Genomic DNA, 12,630 nt, shown 5'->3' on the forward strand with positions numbered 1-12,630 from the left:
ATACCTCACACCATATAAAAAAAACTCAAAATAGATAATCAAAGACCTAAATAAATAATCAAAGAGCTAAAACTATAAAACTCTTAGAAGATAGCACAGTTCTAAACCCTCATGACCTTGCAATAGGCAACGGTTTCTCAGATATGTTACCTAAAGCACAAGAAACAAAAGAAAAAAAAACTGAACTTAATCAAAACTACAAGTGTTTGTGCATGAAAGGAGACTAAAAAAGTGAAAAACCAACCCATAGTATAGGCAAAAATATGTGCAAATCATTTATTTGATAAGGGTCTAGTATCCAGAACATAAATAATTCAAATGACACCAATAAAAAGACAAACAACCCAATTAAAAAATGGGCAAAGGATGTGAAGAGACATTTCTTCAAAGATATACAACCAACAAATAAGCACATGAAAAGATGCTCCACATCACTGGTAATCAGAAAAATACAAATCAAATCATAACGAGATACCATTCATACCCACTAGGATGGCTAAAAAAAAAACAGAAAATAAGAAGTCACGGTGAGGATGTGCAGAAAATGTAATCCACGTACATTGTGGTAAAAATGTAAAATGGTGCAGCCACTGTGGAAAGTACTTCGGCAGGTCCTCAAAAAGTCAAAACATCATGCTGCCATATGATCCAGTTATTTGACTCCTTGGTATATATATATATAGACCCAAGATAATTCTAGGTATATACCCAAGAAAACATGAGCTACAAAAATTTGCACATAAGTGTTCATAAAGCTTCGCTATTCATAATAGTTAAGAAGTGGAAACCACCCGAATGTTCACCTGCCAATGAAGAGACAAAATATGGTCTATCCAACAACAGAATATTATTCAGCCATAAAAAGGAATGATACATGATACAACATAGATGAACCATGAAAATATTATGTTAAGTGAAAGAAGTCAGACACAAAATGCCATATATTGTATGATTTCGGGATACGAAACACCCAGATAAGGCAAATCCATAGAGACAGAAAGCACATTAGTGGTCGCCAGGACTGAAGGAAAGGGGAGAATGGGGAGTGACTGCTAGAGTAGGAGTTTTCTTCTGGGGATGATGAAAATTAGAAAATGATGACAGATGCACAACCTTGTTAATATTTGAAAACCCACAGAACTGTACACTTTAAATGGTGAATTTTATCGTATGTGAATTACATCTCAATAATGATTATAATAATAATAATAATAATAAAGAGATGGAAGAATTTACTTCCAGAAACATTTATTTAGAATAGACGAACAAAGGCCTGATATGCTACTTCTGAGAAAGGACCCACTGGTTATTGGTTGGAGCTTCGGATTGGTAGGTGGTTACTGATTGACCTAAGTGTGTTTACCTGCAGACAATTAATCAAGCACTGTTACTATAATTTGTGCACTTTCCTACGTGTTATGCTTCAGTAAAAACGGAAAAAACAAAGAACTAACTGAAGAAGAAGAACTGACACAGTAAGGAGGGAAGTATTAAGACGCTTGGGCAAGGAAACTTTCATTCTAAGCCGAAGGAGCAGCATAAGGGGAAAAGACTACCTAGAAGCTGATCTGGATCAAATATCCTTCCTCCTTTACAATAAACTCCGTGGAGTCAAGAATATCTACACTGCACTACTGTGAAATGTGTGTGCTTAAACAACTAATTCAGGGTATAAGAAAAAAGTCCTAGATGGTGTTCACTACATCATTCTCAAAGCTTTAACACTCAAACCTAATCCAAGTCACAATTTTGCTGTTAAAAAGCACCAGATTAATGAAAATAAAAGCGTAAAAAGATGGGAGGGGATGACACCATTGAAAATGGCAGAGTAAAGACATCCCAAAATTCCCTCCTTCATAAAAACAATGAGAAAATGGGCAGAAATTGTCAGAATCAACTTTTTCAGAACTACAGAAATGAACAAGGCTTGCAGCAATCGGGGAGCATTTATTCAAGAAAAATGACTGAATCCCAGTAAGAACAGCTTGCTTTGTAGTATCTTAATCTGACCTAGACCCATTCCACCCTCTTCAGCTCCACAGTAGGCTTGAAAACCAACAGCTGTAATCATGGTGAAAACCAGCACTCTAACCACCACTGGAAGATGCAGGACTGGGCTAGAGCTTCTTCAGAGCCTCATTTTTAGGAAATCATTATCTCACCTGTCTGATGTTTCCCTGGAAGACCCCACCTCCAAGACTCTGTATTTGACCTGACTAAGAGCTCACCTGGGGACGGAGGAGAATTTAATTTCCAGAGTTGCTACATTATATTATTAAAATGTCCAGTTTTCAATAAAAATTGATACACACAAAGAAGCAAGTATGGCTCAGACAAAACATAAAAACAATCAACAGAAACTGTCCCTGAGGAAGCTCCAGCATTAAACTTACTAAACAAAGATTTAAATCAACTATATGTTCAAAGACCTAAAGGAAACCATGCCCAAAGAACTAAAGGAAAGTATGAGAATGAAATCTCACCAAAAAGAGAATATAATAAAAGATAGAATTTTTTTTAAAAAAGAACCAAATAGAAATTCTTGAGTTGAAAAATAAAATAACTAACATTAAAAAAAGACTCAGGGCTTCTAGATACATACCCCGAAGAACTAAAAACAAGGACTCCAACAGATGCTTGTATACCAAAGTTCATAGCGGTATTACTCACAACAGCCAAAAAACTGGAAACAATTCAAGTATCCACTGACAGATGAGTAGATACACAAAATGTGTTATATCCATAAAATAGAATATTTTTCAGTTATAAAAAGGAATGAAGTTCTGATACATGTTACAAAATGAACCTTGAAAACATTATGCTAAGTGTAATAAGTCAGACACAAAAGGACAAATACTGTACGATTCCATCTATATGAAATACCTAGAATGAGCAAATTCATAGAGACAGAAAGTAGATTAGAAGTTACCAAGGGCTAGAAGGAGGGAGAAATTGCTTAATTGGTCTAGAGTTCTTGTTTGGTTGATGGAAAAATTTTGATACCGGATAGTGGTGATGGTAGCACAACACTCTGAATGTTATTAACGTCACTGAATTTTATAACTGAAAGTGGTTAAAATGGGAAATGTTATGTTGTACATATGTTACCACAATAAAAACTTTTTTTAAATGGTCAAAATGGAAATTTTGTATTATATATGTGCTATCACAATAAATTAAAAAAAAATGACTACAGGACTCAATAGTTTTGAGCAGAAATCAGCAGACTAGAAGATCAGACAATTGAGACTGTCCTGTCTGAGGAACAGAAAGAAAAAGGAATGAAGAAAAATGAACAGAGTCTAAAGGACCTGTGAGACACTATCAAGCATATCAACAAACATAAGATGGCAGCCTGAGGACAGGAGAGAAAGAAGCAGAAAGAATATTTTAAGAAATAATGGCCAACTTGGCAGGTGGACTTGCTGCCTTCCCCCCTACATGGAACATGACTCCCAGAGGTGTAGGTCTCCTTGGCAACGTGGGACGGGATTCCCAGAGATGAGCCTGGATCCAGGGCAGCAGGATTGAGAAAGCCATCTGGATCAAAAGGGGGAAAAGAAATGAATCAAAATAAAGTTTCAGTTGCTAAGAGATTTCAAATGGAGTTGAGAGGTCATTCTGGAGGTTACTCTTATGCATTAAATATACCTTTTAAGTATTTGGTTTATTAGAATACCTAAAAGGAAATATCTGAAACTGTTGAACTGCAATCCAGTAGCCTTGACTCTTGAAGACAAGTGTATAACTATATAGCTTATACGGTGTGACCAAGTGATTGTGAAAACCTTATGGCTCATACTCCCTTTATCCAGAGTTTGGATAGATGAGTAGAAAATGGGGGGAAAAAGTAAATGAATAATAGTCAGGGAGGAGGGATATGGGATGTTTTGGGTGTTCTTTTTTACATTTATTTTTATTCTTATTTTTTGGATAATGGAAATATTCAAAAATTGTAGTGATGAATGCACAGCTATATGATGATGTTGTGAACAACTGTACACTTTGGGTGACTGTATGGTATGTGAACATATTTCAATAAAATTGCATTAAAAAGAAAGAAATAATGGCTAAAAAGTCCCAAATTCGATGAAAAAACTATACATCCAAGATGCTCAACAAATTTCAAGTAGGATAAACTAAAAGATATCCACACCTGGACACATGATAATCAAATTGTCAAAAGCCAAAGGAGAATCTTGATAACAGTAAGACAGAAGCAACTCATCATGTACAGGAATTCTTAATAAGGTTTCATTCTAGTGAAGTTATTATTCTTACAGATGTTCCAAAGGTCCCATTTAGCCAGTTGCTCCAAAGTCCTCTTGATAGGCCCCAGGAGTGTCTGCTAGTTTCCTTGCTTTCTGGTATGACAAGCTGTTCCAGAGTCATTTTAAATTCTTTCTGCCCCAGACCTGAAACTAGACATTTCTCCAAAGAGTTCTAGTTCCTTTAAGTGGGAAACAGTATTTATAAAGAAATCCCAAAATGGATTCTAGAGGTCTTTCAATGCTAATAGGATGGTGAACAGAGTTAAAAAGTACTTTTTTTTTTTTTTTCAAGTAAAGCACATCATGGGTTCATATTGATGCTTCCAATTCAAATTCAGGACTACAGGGATTTTATTTAACCTCATCTAACAATGACACTAGCATTACTGCGCATGAAATTGAAGAGAGACAAATCTGGAGGATCCTGGGGGCTCATTTCTTCCCTCTTCTGGCAGCTTCCCAGACAGGTCTCAGATGGCTCAATGAAAGAAAAGGCTTGATACCAGTCACTGAGTTCTAAGAAGGCCACTTTTCCAACCAGAGAGCTTCCAAGAGGATAGTGTCCCTCTCTATTCTAACTCTGCTCGTATGCGTGTAGTCTGTCTATGCCCAGCCTAAGCAGGTAGATTATTAGTGCTCTCCTATTTCTCTGCTAATAAATGCTTCACCATTAAACTCTATCTTTTATATAAAGTGTGACACTAATCTAGTGATGTATATTCAGAACTTTTTTTATATGACAAACCTGATTAGTGAAAACAGTAAGTTTAGGGTTTTTTGTTAGGTTTATTGCCCATAAAGTATATCTCAAAAGGGATATACAGAGGAGGGGCAAGATGGCGGCATAGAGAGGAGTGGAAGCTAAGCAGTCCCCCTGGAACAACTACAAAAAACCAGAAACAACTAGTAAATAATCCAGAATAACTGCGGGGGGACAAACGAGACCATCCACTCATCAAACACCAACCTGAATTGGGAGGAATGCCCGAGAACACAGCATAAAATCTGTAAGTAAAACTTGCGGAACCAGGTCGGGAGACCCCCTCCCCCATAGCCCGAGCTGCGGAGCCGAGTGGTGCCAGAGAGAAGCTCTCTCCCAGCAAGCGAATACAGCTCAGCTGAGCTCCAACTGGGGCTTTCAGTAGCGTGAACTGCTCACTACAGGTACGCAGCCCCAAAAAACAGAGAGAGGCTTTGGGTGACAACTGACCTGGGAGAGCCGGAGGGTCGCCTTGACTGGGTCTGAAGGGGACTATCTGTTTCTTTTTCGGCTCAGTGGAGAAAGCCCCAGTCATTTTAAGTTTCCAGGGCTGTGACTCGGGGAACGGCGGAGACAGCACAAGCAGAGAGCGAGACCATTGAAATGCTAATGACCTCCACCTGGGGGCTCTGTCTTCTCTAGAAGGAAAGGGGTGGGGCCCTTTCCATTCAGAACCAGACCCCAGAGCCTGGGGGAACACGGCCACACCTCCTCACACCAGTCAAGAATTATAGGCTAACAGGCATCACCTGCTGGGCAGAAAAGCACAGTGACCCGAGGCATCAAAGGGTGGAGCAATTTTCTAAGACACGCCCACAGGGAAACCAGATACTGAATATTTCTTCCCTCTGTTCTGGTCTGGGAAAACCTGATTTGGATAAACAAGGAAACCATGCCTAGACAACAGAAAATTACAACCTACACTAAGAAAAACAAAGTTATGGCCCAGTCAAAGGAACAAATGTACACTTCAACTGAGATACAGGAATTTAAACAACTAATGCTAAATAAATTCAAAAAGTTTAGAGAAGATATTGCAAAAGAGATAGAGGCTGTAAAGGAAGCACTGGACATGTATACAGCAGAAATCAAAAGTTCAAAAAACCTACTAGTAGAATCTATGGAAATGAAAGGCACAACACAAGAGATGAAAGACACAATGGAAACATACAACAGCAGATCTCAAGTGGCAGAAGAAAACACTCAGGAACTGGAGAACAAAACACCTGAAAGCCTACACGCAAAGGAGCAGATGGAGAAAAGAATGAAAAAATATGAGCAACGTCTCTGGGAACTCAAAGATGAAACAAAGTACAATAATGTACGTATCACTGGTGTCCCAGAAGGAGAAGAGAGGGGAAAGGGGGCAGAAGCAATAATAGAGGAAATAATTAATGAAAATTTCCCATCTCTTAAGAAAGACATAAAATTACAGATCCAAGAAGCGCAGCGTACTCCAAACAGAAGAGATATGAATAGGCCTACGCCAAGACACTTAATAATCAGATTATCAAATGTCAAAGACAAAGAGAGAATCCTGAAAGCAGCAAGAGAAAAGCAATCCATTACATACAAAGGAAGCTTAATAAGACTATGTGCGGATCTCTCAGTAGAAACCATGGAGGCAAGAAGGAAGTGGTGTGATATGTTTAAGATACTGAAAGAGAAAAACCACCAACCAAGAATCCTGTATCCAGCAAAGCTGTCCTTCAAATATGAGGGAGAGCTCAAAATATTTTCTGACAAACAGACAATGAGAGACTTTGTGAACAAGACACCTGCCCTACAGGAAATACTAAAGGGAGCACTACAGGGTGATAGAAGACAGGAGTGTGTGGTTTGGAACACAATTTTGGGAGATGGTAGCACAACAATGTAAGTACACTGAACAAAGGTAACTATGAATACGGTTGAGAGAGGAAGATGGGGAGCACGTGAGACACCACAAGAAAGGAGGAAAGATAATGACTGGGACTGTGTAACTTGGTGAAATCTAGAGTGTTCAACAATTGTGATAAAATGTACAAATATGTTCTTTTACGAGGGAGAACAAGCAAATGTCAACCTTGCAAGGTGTTAAAAACAGGGAGGCATTGGGGGAGGGATGCAATCAGCATAAACTAGAGACTGTAACTAATAGAATCATTGTATTATGCTTCCTTTAATGTAACAAAGGTGATATACTAAGGTAAATACAGATAAGAGGGGGGACAGGGGAGGCATGTTAGACACTTGACATTGGTGGTATTGTCTGATTCTTTATGGTGGGCAATGTCCATGATCAACTGTACAAATACTAGAAATCACTTCATGAACCAGAACAAATGTATGACAATACAATTAGAAGTTAATAACAGAGGGGCATATAGGAAAGAACTATATACCTATTACAAACTATATACTACAGTTAGTAGTATTTCAACATTTTTTCATAAACAGTAACAAACGTACTATATCAATACTAGGAGTCAACAATTGAGGGGGGTTGGTTAGGGATAGGGGAGGATTAGAGTTTCCTTTTCTTTTTTTCTTTTTTCATCTTTCACTTTATTTCTTGTCTGGAGTAATGAAAAGTTTCTAAAAATTGAACAAAAATTTAGTGTGATGGATGCACAGCTGTATGAGGGTACCCAGGGGCAAGTGATTGTACACTTTGGATCTTTGGATAATTGTATGGTATCTGAACAATCTCAATAAAAATGAAAAAAAAAAAAAAAAAAAAAAAAAAAGGGATATACAGTCACGTTGCTGAGTTTAAGGTCATGTGCAGTTAAGTTCTCTCTGTATAGTTAAGCCATCAAATCAATGCAGTTAATTTGTTTCATTTTTCTTTTTAAGAATTGCTATTTTGAAACTTGTTAATTCAATTTTGTTACATAATTATGTTAAACAAATGCTCCATAATATGGTTACAAAGCCAAATTATATTCAGAGAAGTCTATTAGCTTCCTTTTTTCTACTTTTGTTTTTTTGTGGGGGTTTTTTTTTTTAGCCTTCTTTTAACTGGGGAACACATTAAATGAGGAATAATAGCATTGGAATTATTCTATTATTCCTAGGTAAGGTGGTTGTGATTTGTTTTGTATATTTTTAAATATATATAACATTGCTTGAAATATTGGTATTCCCAACATAATAGGGCATCCTCTTTTTAAATCTAATATACAAAAATGTCAACCTATGAAATCAAACAATCTGAGGGTTACTGAACATCTTAAAAGATATGTAGAAGTTCCTTTAAGTGGAAAATACTTAGAGTATTTCATGTAATATTTCAAAAATTCCATTTACATAAGGTAACCTTTCAAAATTTCATTACAAATTTTAAAAGCTAAAGACTATAGATTTAAGGCATGCAAAGTCCATCTATTAATGTAGAGTACATAATTTACAAAGACAAATTTATGCTTCAAGAGAATAATTACCTCAGTGAATCAGGGATGAGAGGATGGGATGATTTCACTTTTCATGTACTTTTTTTTCCTTCAAGAATATATTATCTTTGAAATGAAAAATAAATTTTCTAAAAGCTAAAGAAGTTGAGGAATTATTATTCATTAAGCTTTTTATTTTAGTGCTAAATTCACAGTGAAAATTTTTATAAATACACCAATGTATATTGTTACTTCTTAAAAAGCAACTTAATAAGCTAAAAAATATATTAAATCTCTTCATTGACTGGTTTGCATATAGCTGCTTCATCAAAATACTCAAATCAAAAAAGAAAGTCAGTAACAGGTGTTGGAAGAATGTGGAGAAACTGGAACCCTCATACATTGTTGGCAGGATGGTAACATGGTATAGTTACTTTGGAAACCAGTATGGCAGTCCCTCAATATGTTACATATAGTGTTACCATAGGATTCCGCCATATCACTCCTAGATATATACCCAAAAGAATTAAAAACATTAGTCTGCACAAAAACCTGGTCATTAACATTCACAGAAACATTATTCATAATAGTGAAGGAATAGAAACAACCCAAATGTCCATCAACTGACGAATGGATAAACAAAATGCAGTATATCCATACAATGGAATATTATCAAAGGAATGAAGTTCCAACACATGCTACAACATGGATGAACCTTGAAAATATTATGCTAAAAGAAGCCAGACACAAATGGCCAAATATTGTATGATTCCAATGATATGAAACATCCAGAATAGACAAATCCACAGAAACAGAAAGTGGACAAGTAGAGGGAGGGAATGGAAAGTAAATGCTAATGGGAATGGGGTTTCTTTTGGTATTGATAAAAAGGTTCTGAAATTAGGTGGTGTGATGGTCGCACAACTTTGTGAAAATACTAAAAGCAAATGAATTGTACACTTTTTCCAAAAGGGTAAATTTTATGGTATGTGAACTATATCTCAAAAAGTTGTTATTAAAAATGATTACTTCATCTTTCTCTGCCATTTTTCCTTATGTAACTTCTCATTTAACACCAAAGGTACATAATAAAAAATAAGATTTCCAGGGATTCCTTTAATGTCAGACTTAGTCCCTTTTTTACATTTCACTTAGAAATCTGTATTTAAATGCTACCATCCAGAATAAGGGGTTGTAACTGCCAAAATGGTCCATAACAATTATCTAGTCCTAGCCCTTCAATTTAAAGATAATAGGAAAAAAATTCAGAATGCTAAATGTCTTGCAATAGACTACAGACGTGTCAGTAATACTGCCAGGACCAAATTCAGATATCTTGACTCCCAGAGCTCAAAACATGTACAAGTTCTATTCTGAACTATCCAGACTGATGGACAGATGAGGCTATGCTTCAGTAACAAATCCTGAAACCAGTGGCCTAACTAAATAAAGATTTATTTCTTTCTCACATGAAGTTTGACATGTGTGTGGCAGCCCTTCTCCAACTTGTAGGTATACTGGAACTTTTGTTTTCCACGGTCATGCAGCACAGGAAAAAAAAAGTGTGAAAAACTCATACCCACTCTTTACTGCTTCCCACTGGAAGTCACATACGCCCCTTCCCCTCACAGTCATTTGGCTAGAGTTAGTCAGATGGTGTCAATTTAACTACAAGAGAAGTTGGGAAATGTAGGGGAATATATAGAATATTGAGCAAACATTGGTCTGCTGCAGTTGCCCATTCAGCCCAACTGTGTCCTATGTAGCTCTGACAAGAAGTCAAAAGCAATTCTGATTCCACATAGGAGAGAATGTTTTGCAATGCAGGGTCCACACTGCTGCTCTCCAGACACTGGCTGATTCTCAGAGAGGTTGCTCTGGAATAAGATTCGTGTGTGTGTGTGTGTGTGTGTGTGTGTGTGTGTGTTGACTGGGGGTTGGGGGTGGGGGGTAGGGGGTAGTGGTGGTGGTGTCAAAATACCCACTGAGCACCTATTTATGCAAGGAAACTTTTAAAACAAATTTTTCACAAGATGCTATATTAATATTAACCCTATTAAGATTAAGACAAAAAGAAGAAGAACCCAATAAAAACCAACCCTGGCTTAAGGATTTCCTTCCCTGATATTACAATCAGAACACCACTCTTTATGCAATAACTATGAAAATGCTGATTCCTGGGTTACAACCCAAATCTAAAGAATCAATCTTTGGGGATAGGAGTAGAGAATATGTATTGTTAAACAATCTCCCCAGGTGATTCTGATACACGCTAATAATTTGAGAACCAAATTGGTCAGTGGTTGAAAACCATCTCTTGCTGAAAGCCACAAGGATGAGGACCCTTATCATATACAACCAAAGATGCTAACTACCACTTAACACAATTCAGGTATTCTCACTAATATTCCTATTCACTCAAAAATCCAGAAAAGAGCACCTCACCTCACCCCAATTGAGAAATTGGCTTTATTTCTGAGAACCAAGGGGTTGATGGAACAATTCAATGAAAAATCCTATTTGTATCATATGTGCTTCTAACAGTCAAGTCTGTGGTTTTTTCCAGGCAGAAAGAACAAGACCCTTAAAATGATGAAAATTGTTTTTTACTTATTATTAACAGATTTAGTGCTCCTGTGCTGATTTTACTGTCATCAAAAAGCTAGACAGCATTGAATTCAAGGAAATATTATGGGTCTAACAAATCAAGTTCTATAAATTTCAAATAAAATTTCATCAAGAAACAACATGCAGAGGAAGTCGTGGCATTAATGTGAGGAGTGATCTCCACAGCAAATAATAATATCCCCTGGCAAAAACTGTTGGAGGCCAGGTGAGAGGAACACAGAGGCTTACCATATCATTTGCTCTACTGAGTATATGCTTGAACATTTCTATAATGTAAAGTTTAAAATGTATACACACATGCATACAAGCACCTGGATATAACGCCCATATTTTATTTTTTTATATAAAATAAAATTCTTCTCAATGCTTATCAATAATTTTCAAATTTTTTTCCCTTTATTTATCTGCCTGAAGGGCTAAAATATGTTCAGGCTGGTTAAGGACATTTCTGTATTTTCTTAAAAATAATTTTCACTGGTAAAATAATTGCCATTTAAGAATCCACTATTCATCCTGCAAGGAAAGACCTCAGAAGTTAGCTGTAGTCAAGACTTTTAAGATTTAAGTAATGTATTCACAAGTTTTAACACTGCCTAAGATTGTAAACATGTAGCAGAAAAGGACATTTTAGGGAAGAAGTCACATCTTTTCAACACCAGGAGAACTTGCAAAAGTTCCCAAAATATTAAAATTGAACTCAGACCTGATTACAACATTTAAAACATTCCTCTTGGCAGTCAAAACCATCAGCAATTTCTATTTCAAACAATAACACAAAACATGCTTGAAACTAGACAAAGATTAAATATAAAAGAGTTTTCTTATACCCATAATTGATAAGATAAGGAAAGTGGCCACTCTGAGAAAATCTCCTGAAGTGCTTCCCCTTTGGAGAGGCAGGATAGTGCAGGACTAAGAGAATAGCCATAGGGCCCAACTGACTGGGTGAGATCATGGATCCTGGCTCAGCCACTTACCAGCTATGTGACCTTGGGCAAGTTCCTTAACCTCTCTGTGCCTCAGTTGCATCATCTGTAAAATAGGGATAATAACAGCAACTACTGTTATTGAGTTAAATGAATTTATAAATATAAAGCACTTAGAACGTCTGGCACATATTAAGCACGAAATAAAGTGCCTGATGATGTTATTATCATCATCATTCTCAACAAAACAAGTAGAAGTAAGCAGAACTTATCTCTGCCTGTCCCTGGAATAAAGTTACAGACAAACAACAAAGGTCTTATAAAGTTGCCAAATCCCTGAACTGAGTAGAAATCGACATATCCCAGGGCAAGAGGCATCACATGATTTAGTGATGTCTAACTTCTACTTAAATGGACCAAGTAGATGCCATGAGAAATTTAATCCCTGAATTGATTCATTAATTAAATTTTTCCATTTCGCTGAATAGTGATGGCTATGATTTGTGAACATGGAGAGGAAATTTAATCCATTTCAATCTTCAAGCCAACAGAGGAACGGAGTGGCAAGCAGTCCTCTTGTCAACAATGGCATGGCACAAAGGAGCATCATTTCAAGGTGCCAGGCTAAATAAACAGGCATATGTGCTAAACTTCCACCCTCCCCAAATCCC

The 12,630-nt window shown here is 36.7% G+C and overlaps 1 protein-coding gene across 4 annotated transcripts in view; it reads right to left on the minus strand.

Moving 5' to 3' along the window:
* Positions 1 to 12,630, minus strand: part of GARRE1 (granule associated Rac and RHOG effector 1) — a 97,938-nt gene that overhangs the window by 56,689 nt on the left and 28,619 nt on the right. For 2 of the 4 annotated variants that reach the window (XM_037819391.1, XM_037819396.1), the window contains exon 1: positions 12,011 to 12,065. The exons of the other annotated variants lie outside the window; for them this stretch is intronic. The gene's annotated coding sequence lies outside the window, so the exon portion shown is untranslated. Of the gene's footprint in view, positions 1 to 12,010; positions 12,066 to 12,630 lie in introns of those variants that run through there. 4 annotated transcript variants of the gene reach the window in all.

This window comes from Choloepus didactylus, chromosome 27 (genome assembly GCF_015220235.1).
Source record: "Choloepus didactylus isolate mChoDid1 chromosome 27, mChoDid1.pri, whole genome shotgun sequence".
NCBI lineage: Eukaryota > Metazoa > Chordata > Mammalia > Pilosa > Megalonychidae > Choloepus > Choloepus didactylus.